This window comes from Cyprinodon variegatus, unplaced genomic scaffold, assembly GCF_000732505.1.
Source record: "Cyprinodon variegatus isolate N-32 unplaced genomic scaffold, C_variegatus-1.0 Scaffold204, whole genome shotgun sequence".
NCBI classification, from domain to species: Eukaryota; Metazoa; Chordata; class Actinopteri; order Cyprinodontiformes; family Cyprinodontidae; genus Cyprinodon; species Cyprinodon variegatus.
In genome coordinates, this window is record NW_015150657.1 from 50102 (window position 1) to 57638 (window position 7537).

Sequence of the window (7537 nt, forward strand, 5' to 3'; positions counted from 1 at the left end):
AAAGCTCCATTTAAAGGATTTATTATTTTTTTTTAAACAACTATTCAATCACCAAATATAACAGTGAGTTTTTATTTTAACCGCTGGTACCTATTTTTTTTCCCTGCTTTTGCCTGTATAGATATTTCCCCCCTGTAAGGAACTGGCTTATTAGGCTATAGTAAATGGTAAAAGTGATTAAACATCCATCCATCCATCCATTATCTTACACGCTTGTCCCAATTGGGGTCGCGAGGGGTGCGACCCCAATTGGGACTATTTTTCATATTTATTAGATTTACTTCAAACATATGGAACGATGTAAGAAATAAAATAAAACCTTCCCTCTAGTCCAACAAGTCCTTAATATGTACATTAAATGCTTTGCTCTTTTAATGTAGCCTAAAAAGTATCAGAGAATAATATATATATAATGTTCTATAGCCTGCCGGTTTGTTATTCTTATGATAATTATGATAGACAATTTTTTTTTTTTTCAATTTAATTTTTATTTCTATCTGGGTGCAATTTTAACATGATCAAATAAAATTTTACTTATTTTTTAAGCTAAACATATAGGCTATCTTGCAGTTTCCTTTAAGCATCACTTTCTATTTTTCCATATTGAGCTGAATCAATTACCACTGATCGCACTTGTGATTTACTCTAAGTGTCCTTTTTTTTCCCTCATACCCCCGAAAAACGGCCGATGGTATTTTCTAGCAAAAGTCTTTCCCAGAGCACCGTAATAACGGACGTAAACAAGAACGCAGTCTGCGTGCACGCCTTGTCCCGGTATTACGGTAACTGAGAGTCTGCGGCGCCTCTGCGTCCGAAAGAGCCGGTGTTTTACTGGAAGACGCTGCGCCGAACAGGTAAAAGAAATTTGCTCTCCTTTTTTCACATTAACATCAAAACAAAAGCCCATAAAAAACATAACTCAATATTCGCTTAAAAGTCTGTGAAATTGACAGTCGGTGTAACCTTACCCTCTGGATAATAGAATATTATTCTAAGGAACTGAACCTCATACCTCTATGAGATGGGGGGAAAAAGATCCATTGTTTATATCATCAGAACTGGGTCTAGGTTCTGGTTGTTATAACATCCGGATTTTAAAGGGGCTGTTTTGCGGTTGTGAAATCACAGCTGAGCAACAGATCTAGAAACCTAGATTCTGAGGTGGGAGCGCCTCGCTGATTGACCTAATTGCCCTGCTGTGTCTTACTGCTCCAATTATAAACACTCATTCTGTGTGGTTCTAAAAGGATGGAAAAATATCTGCATTGGGCTTCTGAGAGGATCACAGATCTACTGCGGTGTCTGTAGAAACTTGGCTGGCTGCCTTGGTGCTGAATTACTGTCAGGCTACAGCGATGATATTGCACATTACAGGAAAAATACCCTATAGAGTCTATAAGGTTATTAAAAGCAATTACGGAAAACAGTTGCCTGCTATAATGTATTATTATTATTATTGCATTATTAATAACGGGGAAAAGAGAGATCTGCAAAACACAGGTGCTGAGTCATATCGGCTACCCCACTCTGATTGATCACACATATTAAATCCCCAGAATTAACATAAATGCTTTTGACACATCTTTTCAATTAAATTTCAAGTTTAATAACTGTAATACACCCATTGCAAACATATGGCAAAAATGATTTGCATGTTTTTTTCTGCTCTAAATGAGGGATTTTAGATTCATTGCTCCAGGGTAAACCTAATGCATCAAAATCAGGTGAGAAAGCCTGCATTGTATCCTCTCTGTGGTAAAATTTCTCCCTCTCAGTGGATATTTGGTTAGCTCATACAAGATGGATTTCTCACTCAGAGCATGCTGGCTTCAGTCACAGCTCATTTACATATTGGGGGTTGGGGTTAGATATTGATTTCCCTTTGTGGAGTCCACTTGCTCCAGTGTCTGCACATACATTTTGATGCCTCATGCATTCAGGATGAGGGTGGGATTTATGGAGTCCTGCAGGTTGCAGAGAGCTCCATGAAGGAATGTTTCTGGGTACGCTGTTACCCCTGCTTTCTCTTTTCTGCTGACAGCCATTCTTCTATAGGATCCCTTTTTTTTTACTTTGCATGTTACATAATTCCTAGAATAACATGAACGATCACAGCAAGTGGGTGTGATCTGCACCATCTGAAGGCATTCATAGTTCCAGTGTTCAGTCTTGCTTGCATTTATGTTTGAAGAATAGTCTTCGGTGATGCTGTTAGACACACACTTGGAGAGTTTTTTTGGTTTTGCTTGTTAGGCTTTGTGTACTGGTTGTGTTTGCATAAGGTCTTAAGAGAGGAACCAGACCTTTGAAATTTGCATGCTACCTTTTTAATAAGATAGATTTCAAAGTGTCCCAAATGTTATTTAATGGGCCAACCCAAAATGGCACATAGGTGTTAAATGAAAATGATAAATGATTTTCAGAATGTTTAGCTTTTTTTCTTTAGTAAAATCTAAAAACTGCAATGGTAGCCAACTCATTTTTAATCTCCTACTCTTAAATAAAATCCAGTGCAAACAATTTTCACCTAATTATTAACCATGTTCATCCAGGAATTAGTGAAGGACTTAAATATGCATACAAAACCAGTGTATCAGCATCTACTAGAGCAGGATACACCAAAGAGGAAAGGTTATAAAACTGTGGTGAAGTTTAAAGCAGAGTTTAGTTGTGGAAGCATCAAAAGATAATGTCCTGCAACTTTAAATGTGTGTGTTTTCAACATTCCTAATTTACATTATCAGTGCTCTGAAGGGTTGAATGACATTATTGTGGAGAATTCAGCAATGCCATTTTGGTGTTTTGGAGAAGAGGCATCCGTCTTCTCCAAAGGCATCCCTGGATTTGATCATCTCCCATCACCTAAAGTATGGAATAACAATGGAACCAGGACAGCCTTGCTGAGATATGGGAAGGAAACCATTGATCAGGTTCCCAGCTCAGGGAAGAGAACCCTAGAGGCTGCCTCCACAAATGTGGTGGCAGCATTATGCTGTTGAGAGGATTATCTCCGGCATGCAGAGAGACATTTGAGATAAAATGAGATAAAAAGATAAATTCTCAAAGACAATCTGTAGAATCTGTCACCAGATCTTAATTTTACAGCAGCATTTTGAGATGTGGGGAAATAACATGCATCTCCTGCAAATGTGTGATGCCATCATGTTGATATTAACATAAATCTCTAGTAAATGTTTCTGACGATTTGTTCAATCAGTTTCCTGAGAAATGATTTCTATTCTGAAGGCAAAAGGAGATCCAAGGGTGCTCATCTGGATATGAAAGTAACGTCCCCTTTGGTATTTCTCTTTTGATAAAACGAAATTAAAACTCCCTGATAATTTAGGGATTGGCCTAATTTTTAAAAAAATTTAAATGATTCAGATTAGACAGATAGACAGCTGGAGATGGCTCCAGCACCCCTCGCTACCCCAACTGGGATTTGGCGTGACAGAAAATGGATGGATGATTCAAATTCATTGTTTCGGTTCTTTAAAGAAGAAACCTCATAAAGGTTTGCATGTTTTAAGTAAGGTGGCTAGCCAGACACCTGTCAGAACCAGTGCTTACTGTATATATGTGCCCAACACTTACAACCCCTCTCAATTCAATGTTGGATTAAGCAAAATATGATAACGCTATTATTGGTGAGTGTTCTTATCTTAACCGTATCATGTAAAGCCAATATACCTTTTTTAGCTCTCAAGTAATCTCGGAGCTACGGGGTGACACTGTCTAGGGGCTCAAAACACTGTTCCTGTGCAGCCAGCCTTTAAATTTGTTCTAGTTTAGCTAAGTCAAGAGCCTAGAAAATGGCTGTGGCAATCAACACAGTGGCAGGTAACATGTGGGCGTTTGCTGGAAAAAGATAAAAACAGACAGAAGGAGAATTTTGATTTTAGCCATAAGTTGTTATTATCTCTCCAACTGGGACAAGGCATGGTAACAATTCAAACCCGTCAACATTACTTTTTCATCTGGCATTTTATTTCTTAATTAAAATTATTTTTTTTTTGTTTTGTTTTTTTGTTTTTTTTGACTAAAAAGTTGTCTTAGTCAACAAAATATAAGACCTGCTTATAGCGGTGCTTTTAAACTAGCTGTAATGTGCATCATGAATGTCACTCAAAATTTGTAAATTAACCTAAAATATCTCCATTGGAATGGAATGGAATTAATGGAATCATGTTAAAATAGGTTTTGGTTTCGTACTGACTTTTCACTATTACATGCCAAGCAAATGAAATAGCGACCTGAAGTAGCGACCTGGACGTGTTCCTGAAAACAACAAATTGATAACGGAACATAATCGGATTCGTGACGCATCCTCTTGGATCATTTTAAGCTTTGGAAAACAGGATTCCAAAACGAGGAAAATTTAACGAACATAACAAACCTGTTGATATCTTAAAGTCCTTTCCACAATATTTCGCATAAAATCATCATGAAAAAAAAAAAAAAAAAACGTACTGACATTTCACAGTTTCACACAAATTACAGTAGCTGAGCAGTTTTAAGCCCAACCATATAATCTCAGTATGCTAAGGTTCTCAAACCCAATTTACCTGGAATTTGATACTAATGAGGAGTAGTGTTGCGCCGGTGCCATTTTTGGCCCTGATACCGATACCCGATACCTGGCTGTGCAGTATTGGCCGATACCGATACTATCTGTTTGAAATTAATGTGTGTGTGTATATATGAAGAACAGCATTCTACTTGAATGTAAAATAGTCGCTGTCATGGCTTTGTCAAGCTGCTGCCTACCTTTGTGAAGCAGGAGAAAGACTAATACAAAGTTAATCCAGTAGAACTTTTTATTGCCTACCTGGAATGGGTGACAATAGTTGAATAAACTTTTGGCTCTCAAAGTGGTTTCGGTGCCCTATTTGTTGGTACTCGCACATACCGATACCACCATTTTAGTGCTGGATCGGGGCCCTGTCCGATACTGATATTGGTGCAAAACCAACGAGAAGTTAATCTTCTGAGAAGTCTCAAGTCATACTTTGTTGCTAAAAGATCAAGGATCTTAACTTTCTTTAAATGTTTTGTGGTTTAAAGATTTATTTCAGAATATATGGACATATTAAAATAGTTTCATTGATTATTGTCTAATTTTTCTTAATTTTGTCTAAGAAGTGACTCTTTTTAAAAGTTTGGGAAATCAATAAAAACATATCCGTAGACTATAATCACTGAATTAAAAATCATCTTCATCCTCCAGTGCCTGTTTTACCTCTTTTCTATGCAGTAAGTAAAAACAAATCAGTTGTTGCGTCACTCTGAATCATCATTGTTATGAGCACTGTTGGTTGATGGAGTCAGCAGGCCAGGAAGAGGAGCCAGCTTGGTGTGGCAGCACTGCAGTCTGCCTGTTCACACTCAACTACCACATAGTGATAGGGCTTTACATAAGCTTGATGTGTGAATAAGGTAACTCAAAGAGACATAGACAGTTGCATACACACAAGTCCTGCTTCGTCATATCTGACACAATGCTGCGTGTGCAGTTATCTCTGCGTGTGAGATAGAACATCATTGGGAAAAAAAATCTCTTTAGATCACAAAGAGAGACTTTCAGTGGTAGCAACACCAACACATTTAGTCACGCAACTAATGTCTGCCACCTACAGGCCTGTTGTTTACTATCTTTGCCTTTCTCACACTGAAAGGTTTTTTTTATGGTGTTTATCACAATGGTCAGTGTGGTAACAGTAGTTAGGTGGCATTTGAAGGTAATTCCACTGTAAAGATAAAATTACTTTATAGGTGGATCCATCATCTACCAGTAAAATTTGCATCTTGAAATGTTTAGAGGATATAATTTTTTATATTTTATAGAAGTTCTAAAGTATAAACCAATACAAAGGTGCAACAAATTGCTAAGAAAATGTTGCATGTTAGAACACTGGACTGGGATTTAGCAGAACCATTGAGTTAGATTGGATCATGGAAATATTTGAACATATTTTTTGCATTATCACAAATCCTTAATTGGATAGTTAGATCTCCGATTTAAATTCTAATCTATAATTATGCTATGCTCTAAGTTAGGTGTCTTCCCTCTGTCCATGCATATTTCCTTGCCTCCACACACATAAATAAAAAAAAGAAGTCATTAACAAACCTTTATAGCTCTTGATGGCTTTTGATGAGGCTGTGCAATCATTTTGTTCAGTGTTGGAGCAGAGACACATTTATGATATGTAGGACAATTGGTTCTGAGGATTGACCATTATACTTTTTGCTTACTAAAAGTGCTCTGGTTGAATATCTGACATACGTCGCTGCATGTACAGATTTTTGTTCACATAGAGTTTTGTAGTTAGGTGAAAAAGTTTGGTTTTGGTGGCCTATGATCAGAGCACCTATTGTGCTGGTTGTTGCGTCTTCTACATGCCTTTGATTGTTACCCGATCTTCAATAGGGTTTTTTTGGAATAGGTGGTTATAACTCAACAAAAAATACTTTTAAATCGAACATTACCTAAATATTGTTGCTGAAATACATTTACATAACATGAAGGCTGGAAATCTTTTTCTGTTTTAATGCTTTTTGTTGGTATTGAATACATTTCAATCTGTCAACATGTGTAATTCTAATTTTCTAAGAATTGTTGTTGGTCTTGCTGACCTTTATTGAGCAGCAGAACTCAATTCTCAATTTTCTACATTGAATGATTAGTTAACAAATAGCTAACACTCTGTTGGTGTCTGAGCTCAGGGCAGAGAATCCAGTATTCAGTCAGACAGACAATATGATATCTCAAAAAGCGTTTATTAAAAACAGTGGATCTGCAGTGAACCGCTAGGGTGTCTAAGGTATGAACCTCTGCAGGAAGAACACACAGGTTAGTGACCATGTCAATCTGGCAGAGGATGATTATCAACCTGTGAGTCACTAACCTGGTCCAGTTCATTCAAGGTGGATTCCAGACGGTCGGTTGCCAACAAGATGCAGGAAATGGTGCCCAGAAAGTCCCAGACGTTGAAGCCCCGAAGACCGAAGAACAGGGAGGAGTTTAGATCCTTTAGATCCTTTAGAGTTTAGATTCCAGATGAAGGAAGGCAGAATAATCTCGAGGGCGAAACCAAAGCCAGTTTTGAGAATAAAACAAGGCACTATTGCTGCTACTTTAGTAACCTAAGCCAGCTGAGCTATAATGAAAAGACTGAGGGAAACATGGATACCTCAACCCAGATATAAACTGGTTAAATTAAGTGAGGTACCTCCAGATGATTTCTTAGATAGTGTGACTTATCTGACTGAACATTTCCTGAACATTACAGAAAACAACAGATTTCAGTGATTGCTTCAAAGGGTTGCTCAACAACATGGTTTTCATTTTTATTATATAAAAAACAAAAACAAAAAAAAAAACAGTTTTTCTCACCCCTCGTGGGGTGGTACAGTATGTGTCATCCTCAAGCTCGGGTCCTCTACCAGAGGCCTGAGAGTTTGAGGGTTCTGCGCAGTATCTTAGCTGTTCCTAGGACTGCGCTCTTCTGGACAGAGACCTCTGATGTTTTACCTG

At 37.6% G+C, this 7537-nt stretch overlaps 1 protein-coding gene across 1 annotated transcript in view; it reads left to right on the forward strand.

Moving 5' to 3' along the window:
- The first annotated feature begins 802 nt into the window (after window positions 1-802).
- Window positions 803-7537, forward strand: part of map2 (microtubule associated protein 2) — a 103086-nt gene continuing 96351 nt past the window's right edge. The window contains exon 1 of the mRNA XM_015379947.1: window positions 803-854. The gene's annotated coding sequence lies outside the window, so the exon portion shown is untranslated. The remainder of the gene's footprint in view (window positions 855-7537) is intronic.